Below are 20461 nucleotides of genomic sequence, written 5' to 3'. Positions count from 1 at the left end.
TTGAATGTATGTATGAATATTGATAGTGAACCATACGGAAGCTGGACACCCAAATATGTCAAAACAGAAATCCTTGTCGCCACCAGTAATAAAAAATAAAATATAGATGTCTCCTCCAGAACATCTTCAGGGATTGGATTTGGAACCCCTGCGGTATCGGCCACACAACCTATGGGCTTTGCCTTTGCACAGGCCAGGCCATCAGGGTTTGGAGCATCAAGTAAGTGACCTTTAAAACTTGTGTTTTATTGTTTCCTTCATAAGTTAAATCTACAAGTAATTCTGTAAGGTTGGAATTTTTATGTCATAAAATGATTTATTGTGCAAGTAATCTAGAATGGATTTTCTAGGTGTAACATTTTTAAAAGTAAAAATTCTTAAATGGTTTTGAAGAATGAGATGATGAACCCAGATTGTATAGATATGCAAAGTCTTCAGATACAGTCAGGTATTTCCTAGTTAATCTGCATGCATCTGCAGGTAAATCGTCATGGGGATATACAACAAAATTTAATATGATACAGTTTACATGAATTAATTTGAATTTATTTTTAACACAATTAATTTAGATCATAGATATTCTTTACAGAAGTGAAAAATAGATATTTAAATTTTCAGCTGGATTTGGAACAAACACCTCAACAGGAACCAGTAATCTGTTTGGTCAGCCAACCACACACGCATCAACTGGTGGGGGACTGTTTGGTCAGAACAAGCCCTTGTTTGGCAACACAACCTCTACTACACAGAGTGGGTTTGGATTTGGAACCCAGACAAGCACAGGAACTGTTAGTCATTTTGGTCAAGCAACACATAACAAGGTTTGTTTTATTTAAGGGTTTTGTTATACGTTGCAACATTTCTAATGTAAACACTATGGGAAAGACTGCTTAACAAACAAAATGCTGAACAAGTGAATATGTTAATTAATTGCTGTTATAGATGTCTTCATTTCTTCTGTCATACAGGTATTAAAATGAATTCACAAGTTCATGAAAAGTTATATGTATTCTAAATCTAAATTTGTGTTGCCAACAATTTAAAGCTGCTTTCCACAGTCTTATTGAATTTCGTTATAGAAAAAAATAATTCTACTTGTACGTGGTCAAATAATTCTGGTTTTAATAGTGAAACATTGGTTATTATTAAAATCAGTGTACTTTCAAAGACTTAATGGTAAACTACTAACTGTCATCGACGACACGTAGCAGTTATAAATACTAGCATTTAGGAGTGACCCGTGGCTCTTATTAATAGATTTGAAAGGGTACTGGAATAAACCACTTCAGTAAAGGGGTACCCTACCTTTTTATAACTTATTTTTATAATAAATACAATATGTATTTAAATGGCTGCCTCCTTCGATAATAGACGCCGTGGTGCAGTGGTAAGCATGAAGGCTCTAGAATCCAACTTTTGTGAGTTCGAATTCCAACGGAGATCAATATTTTTTCATTTTATATTTTTTCATTTTATATTTTGCTAACATACACTTTATAATGATGATAATGTTTAATATGTATTTGAATTGCATTGCGTATCATTTTGTATTTTTGCATATAACATAGATTTTTCAAATATCTTCTTGATTGTGAATTATTCAACATGGTGTGTACTTGCACGAGAGTGCACGAAATTCACGAGGATAACATTGTTTTATCATTTGCATATTACACACTCTGCCACATTGAGAAAATAGCCATACTCAGTTTGGCAAAGAAAATGGCATTCAACTCGCTCTTTAAACGAACGATAAATAGAATCAAGTTAGGAGAGTATATCTTATTCCTAATGGCACACTTCAGTTCCTCACGTGACCTTGGAGATTCCGATTTATCAGTGTTTTTCAAATATCTTTCAACCCTTATTTGATAAATGGAACAGTCTGGAAAATCCAAATCTTAAAAGCAACAGATAGTACTTTCAATTTCACATTCTAAAAATAGGTTTTGGTACTCCAAGGAAAATAAGAGATTACAAAGTAACAAAATGGAATTTAAATATAATAATTGCTATTTGCATAGTCTGAAACCATAAAGAAAATATAGACAAATGATAAGATTGCTTGCAATTCCATGGAAAGTAGCTTTAACTATTTGACTATTGAAAATGTACTACTTGCATTTATCAGAATTTCAAAACTCTATAAATTCCTTGATAAGAGGTTATGGAACCTGTAATTATTGCCAATCCAACTCAGTACAAACCTAAAGTTTATTGATTTTAAAACCTTTATAGTCCACACTTAGGAAATAATTTATAGCAAAAGAGTGTTTCAACACTATTTATGCATGATGGTCGGTTATACGTCGGGCGTAATAATTTCATGAGGGTGCAGCCCGTGTGAAATTATTTGTGTGACGTATTACCGCCTGAGTGTATAAATAGTATTAAAACACTCTTTTACAGTAGTAACTATAAATTATTTTGATTTTAATATGCCCTTAATCTAAAAATAGTAGATTAAATATAGTAGCACTTTTTCTTGGTAACACGAAAACATTGATGTCACCGCACATTAGTGTGACATCATTCTAGTGTAAGAGTGTTTTAACAAAAAAAAGCCTATTAGAATACATGGTACTGTACACTGGGTTATTATAATGATGGTTTTATTTTCACTAATCTGAGCTATCAAATCACATTTGAATTTTAAACACTGAATTTTGAAACAGCATTATGGTCAGAATTATGACTAAAAAAAAAAAAGAAGGTAAAGTTTCTTGTTTAATCTGAGTAGTCGACGAAAGTCCACACCTGGAATGAATGGAACAACTTATTTCCAGCTGAGCCCATTGCAGGCCTTATATTTACGTCTCCAACATTCAGTTTAGGCCTGGATATCATCTGCGACTGGGAATCGAACCCGGACCACTGGTGTTGTAGTCCAACCTGCTAACCACTGTGCCACTGACTCACTTGACAACTGGCTATGAAACACAAATTCTTAACAACATGTACATGTCTAGTATGATATGGCTTGGTGTGAGCCATGGAGGACATGCTTTCTTGCTGATTAGGTATCTTCCGTTACTGGTTTCGTTCAGCAGTTGTGAACTTCTTCAGAAGGCTTGACCTAATGATTAGGCAAGTTTGGTTTGCATTATGTGCAGTGTGAAGCTGCATTCTGCTTATATACTCATTGATGCCAGTTGGTGCCGGAGCCGGTATGAGGGCGGTTTGGCTTTTACATGTCTTTTTGGGATACTCCTGGTGCCGGCTTGGTTCTAATTCCTAATTTTAGCGATGCTATGGTGCAGTAGTGATCTATTTTTTGTGGTACTGGTATGGTGCTGGTTTTAATCTGTTTTTCAGTAGGGATCAACATTTCCAGATGTATATGTCTGTTTGTCAAATTGAAGTGACATGAAAATTACTCAGTCAGCAGAACCTTGATTAATGATCTTTGTCTTCTAAATTAACTGAGAAAACTCCTTGCTCATATGAAAGTGGCATTTATTATTGTGTTGCATTCTTTAATCTTTGGCATAACATATTTTAATAATTAATTTAATATTTTTTTTATAGTATTTTTCTAATGAAAAAAATAATTATGCTATTTCAGCCACTATTTTGAGCCACAACTACCCAGCCAAGTCTGTTTGGAACAGGAGCAAACACATTTGGGCAAACTGCTGCCAGCTCTGGTTTTGGAACATCGCAAGCTGTAAGTTCATGTCAGATCAGGCCCTGCCAAGTTAGCTCTGTAAGTAGAGCACAAGACTTCCTCCAGGCAGGCAGTTATAGGTTCAGATATCTGGTGTGGCATATCTTCTTTATAATGATTGATTCAAAGCATTGAATCAAAGGTCATCCATAAATGTATAAATTTGCCACATTCCAAGTTACTGCAAATTAAATAATTGCCATTGTTAAGTTTAAGTCTTGAGGTTTAGACTTGAAATGTTGATGAATTTGGGCCCCTTAATCACTGCCTGGGTAAATGAGCTGAAGATAAGTACGTATTGAAACTGAATTCCTATTGTATGTATAAAGATACTTCCATGGCATACATGTGATACTTCCCGGATTGTCCCGGTAATTACGTACTTGTCACGGTGTCCCAGACAGTGTTGAAATGTCCCATAAAAAATAAAAATACAGGAACAAATAAAAATAATCCCCAAAAAAACTTTTTTTTTTTCTATAAGTTGTTGAATTTTACACAATAAACCGTCCCCGGTGTCTTATTATAATGACCCTGATTAAGAACTGACAGGATTATGCAATCAGTAACTGTTTTATGATACTTAAATTAGGAAAAGTTGTCGAAAATATCTCTTTATGATACTTAAATTAGGAAAAATTGTCGAAAAAACATGTTGGCTGTAAAGCTACATGTAGCCTTTATGGAAGAGATTATTGAAAACGGTCAGTTAAACAATAATTATTTTAAAAGGTTGTAATCATTTAAGATCTAGATCGATTGTCACACATATTCTAAATTAAAATGTTGAACCAACCCATGAAAATTGACCTGACTCCAGCCTTTGCCGACCAACCCATGAAAATTAACCCGACTCCAAATAGTTTATATCGATTTTATCTACAAGATTTATTTCATTCCTTTAAGGATTCAATTTAATAATTAGATAAATGTTTAAGCTTTAGAATGATACCAAATTAGCCAGAATCACGATGACCAGGTTGATTCTTCGTATATAGTAAGCCTCCCACTTCTGTTCACCTCGTGGACACAGTAAATTCACGTGCCGAACTATAGATGTGTATTACCTGTATTCACCTCCCTTAGAAAGCTAGACGACATTTGCAGCAAATTATGCTTATAGTTACAAGTGAGTGAACAAGGTTTATCTCAGTAAGCTACATGTAATATTATGATATTTTTGCATAAAACAGACGAATACCACTGTCACGGTGTATGTCCCAGACAAAAGGTAAAAATCCCGGAAATTTCAACTCAGAATCCCACAAATATCATGAAAAATTACGGCATGTATGTTCCATGGTAAGGGAAAAAGAAAACTTTTGATAATCCAAATAGTCATGACTCATTGGTTAATGATAATGACTGCAGTATCTTTTTACTGGGATATTTTATGAAAGTAATCAAGTCTTGACATTTCAGGATGGATTGTTTGCAAACAAACCTGTGTTTGGAGTCAGGACTAACTATACTGGTGAGTTAAGATTTGGTACCAACAGTAACACAGGAGCCAATCTTTTTGCCAAACCATTCTCTACGCCCAATGCAGGTCATGGATTCAACACTGCAACCACTTCATCTTGATTTGGTGGAAGTAAGTTCTCATATGATACATGGTTACAGCCTACTAAAAATTGACATCGAGCTATAGATACATAAAGGAAATTGTATGCGGGTATTGTACTATTTTATTGAACTGTCATATACATATTGATTACATGGGCGGTGCACAGAATATTTTAATCTTCGGTTCATATTCGGTACATTCTGTATAGTATATGGAAAGTAACCAAGAATTAAAATGGTTTATATTGAAAACGTGCATACGGAAGTCACGATAGCTCAGTGGTCACAGTCAGTAGCTTGAAATCTGGAGATCTTAAGATCGAAACCGTTCAGTCTTTTTTTTCCTTTTTTTTTTCACAAATTTTAAGAAACACTTTGTACATGTACATTTTTATGCAATGTTTCCTTCATTGTATTTTTACAAGTACTTTTTAATATTTTTATCTCGTTTTTTTTTATTTCTCATTTTTTTTGATATTTGTTAATTAAGAAATAATATATCTCATCCAGTGATTTGTCGTTGAATAAATCATTGTTTGTAGTTCAGATGCGACGGAATTATATCACGAGGGCGCATCTGAACGATAAACAATGATTTATTCAAGAGCAATTCACTGGATGAGATATATTATTTCGATTCTAACACGTTAACAAGGATTTTTAAGTACATCCTTAATGACATTCATTAAATATTTGCCTGTTTTCAATCGGTTTCTTTTTTTGCGCGCCGCTATTCCGTTTGACGCCATGACGTAATAACTGTGACGTCAGAACAGTGATTTGTTGTATTATAATTCACTGTTTTCTGCCTTCTTTGTTTAATAAGAAAATGAATCGGATCGTGTTAGAATGTTGTTTTTATTCACCGTTCATTTTACTACATTACAAATTTCATACATATAAATTACAACTAGCTAAATTCATCATTCAGTTTTGCTCGCGGTGTCGGTACTGCTATCATCGGAGTCTTATAAATCATATAAACAATTAAAAATGAAAAATAAAAATGTTTTCCCCTAATGGGCTCGAACCAGCTATCTCCAGCATCAGAGTCATGTGTTGTAACCACTGAGCTACAGATACGAACGACGAGTACGTGTTTCACGTACAATACTAATAATGAAATGTGGACACCTAACCAAAATTTCTTTCCGTAAAACATACGGATAGCACCAAAGTTGGGCCAAATATTATAATATCGAATGCACAGAGCGTGTAATATATGCACATTTGACAGGTTAGAAAAATAGCACAATATTTAGTTGGTGCTGTGTTTATTTTAGCTCTTTTTAAGAAGAAAGTTTGAAGTATATATTAATCTCACTAAAGTCCCTTTCTGGGAAAATTTAGTTCTGGTGTCATATGTGGATATATGCCTTCTTATATCAAGAACCTTTACCACCAGACCATCACACCCTAGGGATATATCACTGTGCTATGTTACAAACTAACTTAGAGCTGCTTGAAAGTTAGCTACAGATGAAATAAAGTTTCATTTATGGCAAAGTTGACAAACAGAGGCTGTTCTCAGCAGTGACCTGTTTTGGTCTTTACCTTGTAGTTTTGCAAGGAAATAGAGCTGTATGATATTGGCCTTCAGGATTTAGAATATTGAAACAAGGAAAAGTTCAATCTTCTTTGTGTTTTCAACATTCTAAATTTTGTGGGCTCGAAATTTTGAGTTTTTTGTGTGATTACATATTTTCTGGTAATATAAGTTTGAGAAGACCTTGACCTTCATACATAAAAGTATGGGAATTTTACTGCACTGTTACGATTAAATATCATGGGTTTACTCAACCATGAAATCCATGAAAATTAGTCCCCTACAAGAATGCATGATTTTGCAGTATATATTTATGTCTCCCACCACACAGTGGTGTGGGAGACGTATTGATTTACTCCAGTCTGTGTGTCTGTCACAAAGCTTGTCCGCACTCTAAGTTGAACATTTCTCATCCGATTTTCACCAAACTTGAACAAAATGTGTTTGACTATGAGACCTCAGCCAAGTTTGATAACTAGCCAAATCGGTCCAGGCGTCTTGGAGTTATGGCCCTTGAATTACCAAAAATCGGCCTTTTTACTCTTGTCCGCACTCTAATTCAAACATTTCTTATCCAATCCTCACCAAACTTGAACAAAATATGTTTGACCATGAGACCTCAGCCAAGTTCGATAACTAGCCAAATCGGTCCAGGCATTTTGGAGTAACGGCCCTTGAATTATCGAAAAATCTGCCTTTTTACTCTTGTCTGCACCCTAAGTCGAATATTTATGTCTCCCACCACACAGTGGTGTGGAAGACATATTGATTTACTCCAGTCTGTGTATATTGATTTACTCCAGTCTGTGTGTGTGTGTGTGGGGGGGTGTGTCTGTGTGTGTGTGTGTGTCTGTCACAAAGTTATCCGCACTCTAAGTCGAACATTTCTCATCCGATTTTCACCAAACTTGAACAAAATGTGTTTGACCATAAGACCTCAGCCAAGTTCGATAACTAGCCAAATCGGTCCAGGCATTTGGGAGTTATGGCCCTTGAATTACCAAAAATCGGTCTTTTTACTCTTGTCCGCACTCTAATTCGAATATTTCTCATCCAATCTTCACCAAACTTAAACAAAATGTGTTTGACCATGAGACCTCGGCCAAGTTCGATAACTAGCCAAATCGGTCCAGGCATTTTGGAGTTAAGGCCCTTGAATTATCGAAAAATCGGCCTTTTTACTCATGTCCGCACTCTTAATCAAACATTTCTCATCCGATCTTCACCAAACTCGAACAAAATGTGTTTGACCATGAGACCTCGGCCAAGTTCGATAACTAGCCAAATCGGTCCAGGCATTTTGGAGTTACGGCCCTTGAATTATCGAAAAAGCAGCCTTTTTACTCTTGTCCGCACCCTAAGTCGAACATTTCTCATCCGATCTTCACCAAACTTGAACAAAATGTGTTTGACCATGAGACCTCGGCCAAGTTCGTTAACTAGCCGAATCGGTCAAGGCATTTTAGAGTTACGGCCCATTGAATTACCGAAAAAATCCGTCTGTTTACTCTTGTCCGCTCTCTAAGTCGAACATTTCTCATCCGATCTTCACCAAACTTGAACAAAATGTGTTTGGCCATAAGACCTTACCAAACTAGCCAAATCCGCCCAGGCACTTTCGATTTATGGCCCTTGAATTACTGATTGGATCCACTCATCCAGACCATCTAATTGGATCCACTCGTCTAAAACATCTAGAGAAACTAACATTTTTCAGAGGGGCAGTTGTGGGATACATGCGCTTTTCTCAAAAGCATCTCTAGTTCTCATCCGATCTTCACCAAACTTGAACAAAATGTGTTTGACCATGAGACCTCGGCCAGGTTCGATAACTAGCCAAATCGGTACAGGCGTCTTTGAGTTATGGCCCTTGAATTACCAAAAATCGGCCTTTTTACTCTTGTCCGCAGTCTAATTCAAACATTTCTCATCGAATCCTCACCAAACTTGAACAAAAAATGTTTGACCATGAGATATCAGCCAAGTTCTATAACTAGCCAAATCGGTCTCGGCGTTTTGGAGTTACGGCCCTTGAATTATCGAAAAATCTGCCTTTTTACTCTTGTCTGCACCCTAAGTCGAATATTTCTCATCCGATCTTCACCAAACTTGAACAAAATGTGTTTGACCATGAGACCTCAGCCAAGTTCGATAAGTAGCCAAATCGGTCTAGGCATTTTGGAGTTACGGCCCTTGAATTACAGAAAAATCTACCCTTTTACTCTTGTCCGCTGTTTAAGTCGAACATTTCTCATCCGATCTTCACCAAACTTAAACAAAATGTGTTTGGCCATAAGACCTTATCCAAGTTAGATAACTAGCCAAATCCGCCCAGGCTTCTTTGATTTATGGCCCTTGAATTACTGATTGGATCCACTCGTCCAGACCATCTAATTGGGTCCACTCATCTAAGCCATCTAGAGACACTAGACATTTTTCATAGGGGCAGTTGTGGGATACATGCGCTTTTCTCAAAAGCATCTCTAGTTATGTTTTTTATATCCTTCAGTCACAAACAGTAGACTGGTCAGCACTTTCTACTAGAATATGATGTCAGTCCAGTGTTTACATTTAAAACAGATTTTGATGATATTCAAGCTCCCAGTTTTACTTTTAATTTTTAGCACAGTCCTTTGGTGCAGCAAAACCAACTGGATTTAGCCTAGCAACAAAACTTGCTGCTCACATGTTTGGGATAGAGTCCTGCTCTGGTCATCATGTAAGGAAATCATCGAGTTGGCTTGCAGGAGTCTGATGGTTTCACCCGTATGTCCACTCATACATAAATAATGCCCTGACACACACTCTTTTCTTCCTACATTTATGCTGTCGAAGCATGAAAGTTGCTGTATGACCTGAAAAAAAAAGTCAACAGATATTTGTCATAACATACATGTATTTACAATTATATTTCCACTGGACAGCAAATCAATCTGCAGTCAGTTATACAGCTTAGCTACAGCAGACAGTGTTAGCACTTACATATTCTCTTTACGGTGATTCTCTACTTTTCTGGAACATGAAAGACAGTAACACTGACATGTGTGTCCTCATATACATTTCTCTGACCAGTTTTAACATATATAGCTTGAATTTTTAAGTTTCATGAAAACGTGTGTTAAATACTAGCACTAAGTCACCCTTGAGGTATTAAGTATTTTTCTATTACTGCAGTCTCAGATATTTGAAGGCTTGGAAGAAGAAGATTTCAGTTTTGGAAGCGACACATTCCAGCCAAGGAAGAGTGTTAAGAAACTGACAACCATAAAGATGGGACAAGATTCAAGTAACCACAGCAACTTCATCTGTAAGTGTTGAACCACCAAACATGTCTTTAAGGGAAGAAGAGAATTTCAGGGGAAGATAAGCTAGTTTGTGATTTGTCTCTAGGTTGTGTTAGCAACTCGAAAAGGAGTTTATCCATAAAGTGGGATCAGATGAAAATGAGAAGCCACTGTGGTCAAGTGGTTATGTTGTCTCAAATCTCTGGCTCCCTCTTAATGTGAGTTTGAAAACTAAGGGTGCAGACTATCTTATGTAAGCAATCCAGCTAGTTTATACAAGGTTGGTGATTCTGCCTGGGTGCCCGACCCTGCCTCCGGGGGACCTGGAGTCCTCCACCATGAAAAGCTGGAAAAGTCACCATGTGACCTAATTTGTATTGGTGTTGCTCTAAACCAGACAAAAACAAAACTCAAAGGAGAACATGCACATTAACCATACCATTCTTTTCATAAATTCTTGTGAAATCTGGTTGATGATTGTCAGTTTTCATATCAGTCCAACTCTTTGTATGCAGAATTTCCTCAGTTAAAAACCTTTGATGTTACTAAGTCATTTTAGTCGAAGCATGCATAAATGCCTTGATTTAGTCAGATATTTTAAATGTGGACCTGATGTTTTGTTTAGGTCCTCTCCTGTTGCATACAATAAACAGAGAAGACAGGAAATTGATGTTCCTGAAACTGAGAATATCATCAGAAGTACAAACATCTCCGATCAGATAGATACACCAGATAGAAGGTATGTTAAGTTAAGAATAAAGCTGCTGTATATAAATGTATTATTATGTCTTCCACCACACAGTAGTGTGGGAGTCCTGTCTGTGTGTGTGTGTGTGTATGTCTGTCTGTCTGTCAGTGACAAGTCTCGTCTGCACTCTAAGTTGAACAATTCTCATTCGATCTTCGCCAAACTTGAACAAAACGTGTTTGACAGTAAGTCCTCAGCCAAGTTCGATAACAGGCACTTCAGAATTACGGCCCTTGAGTTACTGAAAATACTGATCTCAGTGATACATGTCCTGGTGCATGGTTGACTCATATACATAATGAAAGGCCATTTACTCCAAAATTTACTCCAAAACTATCAAAGTTATATTTCCTGTGAGTAAACAGTATATAAAGACAGACATACTATTCAGATGATTAGGCAGTTGTGAGAGCTCTAGTTTAAATATGATTGAAATAAAATGGCATCAGGGAAAAAGAAAGAATACTGTAAAATTGTTTTATTTTGCTGGCATGAGCTTTTATTGTTTTGGTGAAAATAGCTTCGATGAGACAAAGGTTTATAGATTCAAGTTTGAAAGACGAAATAAAAATAGGAATTTTATATGCTTGATTGGATTTATTTTGTAGATAGGAGGAATCAGGAAATCCATGAAAAATTGTACTAATACATACTTGGAATTCACAGTATGCTGTTAATGCAAAATCTTCAAAATCAATATTTTGCTTTACATTTCTTGTTTTTAAAGGAACTGCTATTAAGCATGTACTCTGTTACAATATTTGACTGCATTTTAATTCCAGGCCGAACATGGATGACACAGTTGCTATATTGAATGCGCAGAATAAATCTTCTAGCGTTAGGGAACCAGTTAGTTCCAGTGCAAGAGAACCAGTCAATTCCAGACTAATTTGCAGGATGACACAGTCAAGATCAGCATCATTTCCATAACGGTGATGTCAATATAGATGAGAGACCAGTAAGTTATGATTCATTGTTGCCTTCTTTCAGCAAAAAATTGTTTGTTTCTGGATTCTTAACAAAGACTTGTGTCCAACATTTTAGGCATTGCATTAAATAATATTAGCGTCATAGAAAGATTAGCATGTTTGGACCTTTTGTTTTAAACTCTTTCTAGTACTGGTACTGACAATAAACTCGGACAGAAAAAGCATTTTTTTTACATGTAACTTTTTAGCTCACCTGTCACGAAGTGACAAGGTGAGCCACTGTGACCACTTAATGTCCGTTGTCAGTCATCAGTTGTCCGTCGTGCGTCAACAATTTCTAAAAAAATCTTCTTCTTGGAAACCACTGGGCAGAATTACACCAAACTTCACAGGAATGATCCTTGGGTGGCCCACTTTCAAAATTATTCAAAGAATTTAATTCCATGCAGAACTCGGTTGCCATGGCAACCGAAAGGAAAAACTTTAAAAATCTTTTTGTCCAAAACTACAGGGCCTAGGGCTTTGATATCTGGTGGGTAGCATCTTCTAGTGGTCCTCTACCAAATGTTTTCAAATTATCCCCCTAGGGTCAAATATGGCTCCGCCCCGGGGGTCACATGGTTTATATAGACTTATATAGGGAAAACTTTGAAAATCTTCTTGTTGTACAAAACCACATGGCCTAGGGCTTTGATATTTGTTATGTAGCATCATCTAGTGGTCCTCTACCAAGATTGTTCAAATTATCCCCCTAGGGTCAAATATGGCCCTGCCCCGGGGGTCACATGGTTTATATAGACTCATATAGGGAAAACTTTGAAAATCTTCTTGTACAAAACCACATGGCCTAGGGCTTTGATATTTGGTATGTAGCATCATCTAGTGGTCATCTACCAAGATTGTTCAAATTATCCCCCTAGGTTCAAATATGGCCCCGCCCTGGGGGTCCCAAATTTTACATAGACTTATATAGGAAAAAAAGTTTTAAAATCTTCTTGTCTGAAACCACAACACTTAGACCTTTGATATTTGGTTTGTAGCATTGTCTTATGGTCCTCAACCAAAATTATTCAAATTGTACACCTTGGGTGAAAAGAGGCCCTGCCCTGGGGGTTCCAAGTTTTATATAGACTTATATAGGAAAATGCTTTAAAAATCTTCTTGTCTGAAACCATACGACCTAGGCTTTTGATATTTGGTATGATGCATTGTCTAGTAGTCCTCTACCAAAATTGTTCAAATTATGCCCCTGGGGTTAAAAGAGGCCTCGCCCTGAGGTCACTTAGTTGTTATGTGAGTTATATAGGAAAAATACTTAAAAAATCATCTGATCCTATTTCCAGGACTGTTTAATTATAATTACCTGATGACCCCAAGTAATATGATGTCACTTGACTGTGACCTTGACCTACTGACCTACTTTCTTGGTTTTTAAGCCTTGAAATTTTGATGACATACATGACCCTCTTGTTTATTTCTGCATATTGTTGTCAAAGGTTGGTATCAAGATAAGCTTAACATTTGCTGAAAAACTGACATAATTTAAATTTATATTTAATAAGCAATCTCAGACAAAGTGAGGCCCTGAAAGTGGTTGTAAAATGGGGACTATATGAACGTTTATTGATGATAAATTTGACGACTGTCATTTACAAAATTTTCTCCATAGTATTACATTTATTATAATTCTGCAACAGTTATTCTGGATCATGTAATGAAAAGTGACCCAATATCAGGCCTTCATGTGTTGACAGTGTTCATGTGCAAAAAGCATCCTCTTCCCCAGTAATTTTGGATAAATATTTTTAAACAGATATATGTAAGTCTTTTATTTATACAGAATATTTACCACTTTTGTTTTTGTTTATACCAGTTGGTGTTGTAAGTGATTACTATTAGACAGGGTGTTCAATTATATAAATAATCAACTGAATTCTAAGGTTGTCGACTTTATCATCTGTTTGAGTTTTTCATCAGTAACAGTATAGCCAGTTTGGCAGCTGTTTTATAGAAGAGTGACGGAAAACCATCATGATAATGAGTGGAGAAATGATCTCATTCACTAGATATTATATCGGGAGATCTGATGAAGCTTCATGTCCGCCAAAACCTAAGAGAAAAACCCAATGCTTTTCAGCAAAAACAGTTTTGAAACTGACATTTGCTTTTATGAGAAAGTACAGGGTAATTAAGATGATGAGTAAATGCTGCTGTTTTTTCCAGATGACAATGCCACCCCCACACCCAGCGGGTATTGTACTATCAAAACCTGGGTATTACACAGTACCGAGTCAGGAGGCATTCTCAGAGATGGTGGATGAATATGGCAACTGCTTTATTGAGGACTTTGCAATAGGCAGGGAAGGACACGCAAGTATCTTCCAGGAATGACAAATATTGCCTATATGAACTTTGATGAGACTGGTATGTTCTTTACAAAACTTGATTTTTATGTCTTTTTTTTCCTGGTTCAAATATCACTGTCAAGACTCTGTCTATTAACATTTAAAGGAAACCAGCTAGGAAAGTGGTCTTTAGAGTTGTATCTATCAGTAAAGGTCAAGAGTTCAATTTCCAGCCAAGTCAACTGATCTCCACAATATGTTTTGTTTTGTTGGGTTTATTGTCACACTGACAGAACAATGGTCATATGACAACTGTCCAACTTCTGATGGTGGAGGTGTACCTCTTAGTTTCAGGCATGGATGGATGCCTGGGTAGAAGTGAATAGTGTTTAGCTTTCTCACGTAAATAATTCTTTACCTAAAGGGAGATTATAAACCCCACTGTAGTGAAGGGCAAGTTGTTTGATGTTAATATCCTTAACCACTTGGCTACTGAAGCCAAGCTCATGACAGTTTGAGCAGAGATTGTAAGCCAGAATTAATTGATCTTCATCTTGTGCATCATGGTCTTACCAAGTTACATATGAAGATTTAATTACAACATGGGTTGATTTTATTTCTGCCAAATTCTGTCACAACAGCAACCTGAAAAAAATGATGAAATTGAAAACTTTATACTGAAATACTGAAAGAATGCAAGAATGATTAGGCACTTAAGGTTTCGATGGAGGCCTTGAGAAACAAAAATCGAACAACACCAAGTCATAGAAAGAAAGAGTTGTTTGACATGAAAATTGAACAGCATGTAAAACATGTATATTACTTTACGAAACAAGTGTCAGTATACTGATATAAACATTGAATTCCGGAAAAGGGCTGCCTAAAGGGGCTCCACTTCCGGACAGTTAAACGCCTTTAAAAACTCATCATTTTCAAAGAACTGTTACACATGTTTGTTTTGATGCATTTGCAATAGCGTGCGAGTGGTGAAATTTCACGTAACAAGGTGGAACTTAGTTTTCAGCAATTGTTTATCTTTTTTTCTTTACAAATGGCATTCATTTTCAAAGGGAGACAACTTTTTCTCAAATATTACTTAATTAATAATTAATCGGAAAAAGTTGTTTCCCTTTGAAAATGAATGCCATTTGTACTTAAAATAATCGGGAACAGTTGTCTCCCTTTGAAAATGAATGTCATTTGTAAAGAAATAAAGATAAACAATTGTTGAAAACTGTGTTCCAACTTGTTATGCGAAATTTCACCACTCACACGCTGTTGCAAAGGCATCAAAACGAACATGTGTAACTGTTCTTTGAAAATGGTGAGTTTTTAAAGGTGTTTAACTGTCCGGAAGTGGAGCCCCTTTAGGCAGCCCTTTTCCGGAATTCAATGTTTATATCAGTATACTGACACTTGTTTCGTAAAGTAATATACATGTTTTACATGCTGTTCAATTTTCAGTGGAACCCCTTTAGGCAGCCCTTTTCTGGAATTCAATGTTTATATCAGTATACTGACACTTGTTTCGTAAAGTAATATACATGTTTTACATGCTGTTCAATTTTCATGTCAAACAACTCTTTCTTTCTATGATTTGGTGTTGTTTGATTTTTGTTTCTCAAGGCCTCCATCTAAACCTTAATATTCTGTAATTACTTTGGTGACATGATTATTATATTTAAGGGTCGGGGTTATATAATGGGAGTTGAAATCCAATGATTTACCTTAATTATAACCCACAAAACAAAATTTGGGGGTGAGGGGTATATAGGAGTGAGCTTATCGGTCGGTCAGTCTGTCTGTCGGTCTGTTGGTTTTCATGGTTTCCGGATGATAACTCTTGAAAGGCTTGACCGATTTAAATAATTTTTGGTACACAGGTGTAACATCAGAAAATACAGGTCAACAGGTCAAGTTCGACTTTGGGGTCAGTAGGACAAAGGTCAAGGTCACAGTGACCCTGAACAGTAATATGATTTCCGGTTGATAACTTGAGAAGGCTTGGGTCTTAGGATCATAAATTTTAGTGCACAGGTGTAGCAACATAAAATACAGGACAAGTTCAACTTTGAGGTCAGTAGGTCAAAGGTCAAGGTCACAGTGACTCAGAACAGCTAAACGGTTTCCGGATGGTAACTTGAGAATGCTTGGGTCTAGGATCATATTTTTTTTTGGACACAGGTGTAACATGATAAGATACAGGTCATGTTTGACTTTGAAGTTAGTAGGTCAAAGGTCAAGGTCACAATGATACGAAACAGTTAAATGGTTTCCGGATGATAACTTGAGAACGCTTGGGATTAGGATCATGAAAATTGATAGGGAGGTTGGTTATGACCAGCAGATGACCCCTTATGATTTTTAGGTCAGTAGGTCACAAGTCAAGGTCACAGTGACCTGGAACATTTAAAACGGTTTTCGGACAATAACTTAGAACACTTTGGACTAGGATCACGAAACTTAATAGGGAGGTTGGTCATGACCAGCAGATGACCCCTATTTATTTTGAGTTCCAAAGGTCAAAGGTCAGAGTGACCCGGAACATTTAAACCTTTTTCGGGACAATAACTTGAGAATGATTGGGCAGAGGATCATGAAACTTCATAGGGAGGTTGATCATGACCAGCAGATGACCTGTATTGATTTTGAGGTCAGTAGGTCAAAGTTCAAGCAAGTTTGGCTTTGAGATTCGCTTAGTTCTGTGACAAGGCCATATTGTAGGGGTATAATTCGTCACTCCTGTGACAACTCTAGTTTCTATCTGGTATAATGTATATCACCTATAGTAAACTTGCCTTTGCAGTGTTTTTCCGTCGCAAAGAGGTAATCATGTACCCAGACGATAACAACAAACCTGAAGTGGGTGAAGGTCTCAGTAAGAATGCTTAGATCACTTTGGACTGTATTTGGCTGAGAGATAAATCTATTGGAACTCTAATTAAGGTATTGAATTTTTTTGCAGATTGAATTTTCTGTAAAGCAGATTGTTAAAAGAGCTGAAATTTATGATTTATATCTGTACTGTACGTAAAATGATTAAAATTAGCAATGGGATAGTTAAAAAAGACCATAGTTGGGAAGATCAGCTTACTTTGAATTATGTGCAGTGCTGTTACTTCAAGCCTCTTTAGAAATATGAAAGTGTTGCTTGCTAGCTCTACACCTTTGCCTCCCACTTATGCCTGGAGATATATTGGTCTTTTCCCCTGCTTGTAAATCTGTAGAGAAATATTAGTAGGTTTTTAGAGGCACTGTAAGAAGTGCTGCAATATTTATCAGTGACTGCTCAGTATTATACAAGCATGGCATTGAATTTGCTTTCATTTTTATCTTGTTAATACAGAAAACAAGAGCTTGTAGAACATGAAATGCCAACCTTGATGCATTCAGTTACTGCATATTGAACAGAAATTATTTGGTCACTGTGCAATAGATGTTTGACGTTCTAACCTCAAATCGATAATTATGGGACATTTACCAGACATAAATGACCTCCGTATCAAATGTACTCTTAGGCCAAAGCATTCTTTAGTTATTTAGCAAAAAAATCCACTGTTCTGGGACACTGTGACCTTGACCTACTGATCTCAAAGGAAATATCTGCAGGTCATGATCAACCTCATTATACAGTTTTGTGATCCTAGGCAAAAGGGTTCTTAAGTTACCGTCTGGAATCATTTTAACTGTTCTGGGTCACTATGACCTTTACTTTTGACCTACTGATCTCAAAATAGATAAAAATACTGTTATGAAAATCCTACTATTGATATTTTACTGAACCTTGAGAAGTTGAAGGCAGTGAGTGGCAAGAAAAGATAGAGGAGAATTCTTTAAAGTTGGTGCCAAGACCTGAGACAGGATCTTGGGTGTTTGAGGTATATTGCTGTACTATTTAGAAGATTTGTTTATTATTTTTACTGATGTATACTTCTGTTAGATATCTCACCAAGAGTATTAGTTTTGCTACTTGTTGTCTGTTTAGTGTTTCTCTCAAGTTACTTAAATTACACAGTAAGGAAGCTGGCTTACAGAAGAAGGTTATGTCCTGTTACAGGTTTATTCCTGAAACAATGGCCCAATCTTCCTCCACCACTATCAAAAGCATGGAAAGTTGCCAAATGACCTAAATCATGTCAGTGTTTGAACACACAAAAAAGCAACAACAAAAAAACAAATAAACTTTCTTTCTTGGTAAAGAGGGAGAGCAACCAAAAATTAATACTACGTAAGTGTTGTGATTTATGATTTGTATTTTACAAAACATTTTCTCTCTCAACCTAAGTATATTTGGAGAATTTGTCAAAGGGAAATGTATCATTCGGAGTATAAGTTTAGAAATTGAAGAACTTTTCTGAATCGTCATTAAGTACTACAAAAATATTGAACTAGTAGATGTACATATGAATTAGAAATAAACAGGTTTCAAGAGTTTTTAAGAATCCCTTTATAGTATGGTCTGGTTGATGACTCGGATGAGGAAGATATACCATAACAGGACAAGAAACGTTTACGTCTGGCACAACAGCAACAGATGGCTGTACTGTGAGGTTAGTAACTAGTGACTGTTGATAGACGGAAGTCCTTGTGGAAACTGGGGAGAATTTCCTGGTTAAAACTAGGGGAAATACTGGCGGACTCATCCATCTGACTGAATTTCTTCTTAACGGGGCTAAACATTGACTAGTTACTGTATGTTAAGATAAAGGGAGGGCTCCTTAACTACATGAATTAGAAAATGTCAGCATATCAGTCTTATGAAATACTGCAGATTAACATGGAGGCAATACATGTATTTTATAGAAACTTTTGCTGCAGTGAGGGAGAATGTAAAAAAATGGTGTAAGGATAAACACTTACATTTCAGAGTATGTAAATCTTTCTTTGATAAAACAGATTGAGTTAAACATGAGCAGGATTTAGTGTTTTTCTTTGAAAACATAATTATAACAGTGAAAGAATTCTTCATCATACCGTATAAGTACTTTTTCCTGCGGGCTTGATATTCTGTGATTTTTTCCAAAATGAGATAGTATTAAATTTCTGCGTACCTTATTTCTGCGATGTCTTCCTTCTCATGTTGATGGGATTTATTTCTGTGGTTCTGTATTCACCGGTTGTTTCATTAATTTCAATTATACAGGTACGTATTTTGTTGTTATTTTGACAGTTAACTGTTGTGTTGCCTTCCGGTTTGAAAATAAGAGTTGATGGATACTGATGTTACATCGTAATCATCACATAATGTTGAGTGTTAAACGCAAGGAGAAACAACGAAAGACAACGTATACAATTAGATTTGAAGTGACGAGGCAATTAAACTAGTATGACCGAAAATGAAAGATAATGAGAGGATTATGTTCATTCATTGTTGTAGTTCATTTTATTTTAAATTCGGTCATGCCAAACAGACACAAAAAATGCCTGAATCTATACTTTGCAAGCATTCTCATCTGTGCATTGTAACGGTATGATGTTTTATGTTAATCACGCCTTCTTCAAGTCTCATACAAATAACAGTAAATATGACACGCCAGATGGATCGGTACAAATAGACACAAAGGTTACAATGGATTGTATTTGTCACTTAATTTAAGAAAATTGAAACTGACAGCTGACGGCTGTTTAAAAATTGGCATGTATAAAATATTTAAACAAGTCCCTGCAAAAAAGCTCACCTTGGGCGGTTCCAGCAAATATTCGATGTTTTTATTATGGTTTATTCAACAGCAAAACAATAATAAAACGGTTCTATCGTCGGCCTTCGGCTTCATGTGGGACAAAAGCCGATAACGTTATCGGACATCGTCTTATACTTAACCGGATTATAATGGCGGATTGTATTGTCGTATCACGGCATGTCTGGACAAAATTTTCTGCGGATTTTAAATCTGCGGTCTTACTGTCTTCCGCAGAAAACGCAGAAATAAAGTTCCCGCAGAAAAAAGTACTTATGCGGTATGTGAAAGAGATCATTATTCCCACTAGTGCTTACTGACTTATCTAAGTAGATAATGCTGGTTCAGCTTTTATCGGGATACAGTGAAAAGAGAGACCAGTGTGAGTAAATTGTGTAAAACTTGTCAGAGATAATTCATGGAAGAAAAACTTTCTTAGGGATGTGGAATTTCACACATACTAGGAACAAGATAACACTGTTTTGAAGTGTGACTACATATACAAATCTAGGATTTAAAAGTACATTATGATGTAACATGCTGTCATTAAAGACCTGCTTCAGTCCTACCTTTTAACCTTAAATTGTCACTGAAAAAGCATGAAAATCCTGACTATGAACAGTGATGCCTGTCAAAATAGAGTCTATTTTAATATATAAAATTCTATATAAAATACCTGTGGTTTTGCATGCTTAAGT

At 36.2% G+C, this 20461-nt stretch overlaps 1 long non-coding RNA gene across 6 annotated transcripts in view; it reads left to right on the top strand.

The window, feature by feature from the left end:
* The window catches only part of LOC123552570 (uncharacterized), a 45355-nt gene that overhangs the window by 7661 nt on the left and 17233 nt on the right, over positions 1 to 20461 (top strand). For 5 of the 6 annotated variants that reach the window (XR_008370769.1, XR_008370766.1, XR_008370764.1 and 2 more), the window contains exons 6-15: positions 27 to 220; positions 619 to 821; positions 3566 to 3667; positions 5090 to 5261; positions 9954 to 10086; positions 10689 to 10802; positions 11594 to 11769; positions 13964 to 14164; positions 16892 to 17031; positions 18539 to 18635. This is a non-coding gene — a long non-coding RNA (uncharacterized LOC123552570). The remainder of the gene's footprint in view (positions 1 to 26; positions 221 to 618; positions 822 to 3565; positions 3668 to 5089; positions 5262 to 9953; positions 10087 to 10688; positions 10803 to 11593; positions 11770 to 13963; positions 14165 to 16891; positions 17032 to 18538; positions 18636 to 20461) is intronic. The other variant, XR_008370767.1, reaches the window with a different exon arrangement.

Source organism: Mercenaria mercenaria, chromosome 4, assembly GCF_021730395.1.
Source record: "Mercenaria mercenaria strain notata chromosome 4, MADL_Memer_1, whole genome shotgun sequence".
Taxonomy (NCBI): Eukaryota; Metazoa; Mollusca; class Bivalvia; order Venerida; family Veneridae; genus Mercenaria; species Mercenaria mercenaria.
The sequence above is the reverse complement of the archived record's forward strand: the minus strand, read 5'-3'. Positions and strand labels throughout refer to the sequence as shown.